The sequence below is a fragment of the Camelina sativa genome, unplaced genomic scaffold, assembly GCF_000633955.1.
Source record: "Camelina sativa cultivar DH55 unplaced genomic scaffold, Cs unpScaffold12743, whole genome shotgun sequence".
Classification (NCBI taxonomy): Eukaryota; Viridiplantae; Streptophyta; class Magnoliopsida; order Brassicales; family Brassicaceae; genus Camelina; species Camelina sativa.
This window is the reverse complement of record NW_010933782.1, coordinates 1-350: the sequence shown is the minus strand read 5'-3', so window position 1 is coordinate 350 and position 350 is coordinate 1. Positions and strand designations below refer to the sequence as shown.

Below are 350 nucleotides of genomic sequence, written 5' to 3'. Positions count from 1 at the left end.
ATCATCATCATCTTCCTCAGCCGCAGCATCCTACAAAAATACACATTGATATGAATCTACCCAATGCACAACTTTAACAAAACATTATGAGTAACCATAGAAACAATCATAAGTACCTTAGAATCAGCTGCAGGGGGAGTAGCAACAGCCTCTTCTGTGATAGGGGCAGATCCCTCAACAACGACACCGCTTCCTTCAGCGGAGACACCACTGTAAATAACAGAGATCAATGAAACGCCATTAGATTAATCCGAACAGCGAAAACTTAATCCACAAGTAAACAGGAAACAATAGAAGGGAATGAAGCTTACGAGATCCTCAAGAGGGCATCAATGTGGTTGTACCAACGA

The 350-nt window shown here is 42.0% G+C and overlaps 1 long non-coding RNA gene across 1 annotated transcript; it reads right to left on the bottom strand.

The window, feature by feature from the left end:
- Nucleotides 1-14: 14 nt before the first annotated feature.
- Nucleotides 15-350, bottom strand: LOC104775354. The gene is made up of 3 exons (XR_765859.1): nt 312-350; nt 117-210; nt 15-30 (listed from the first exon to the last, which is right to left on the bottom strand). It is a non-coding gene; the product is annotated as an uncharacterized LOC104775354 (long non-coding RNA).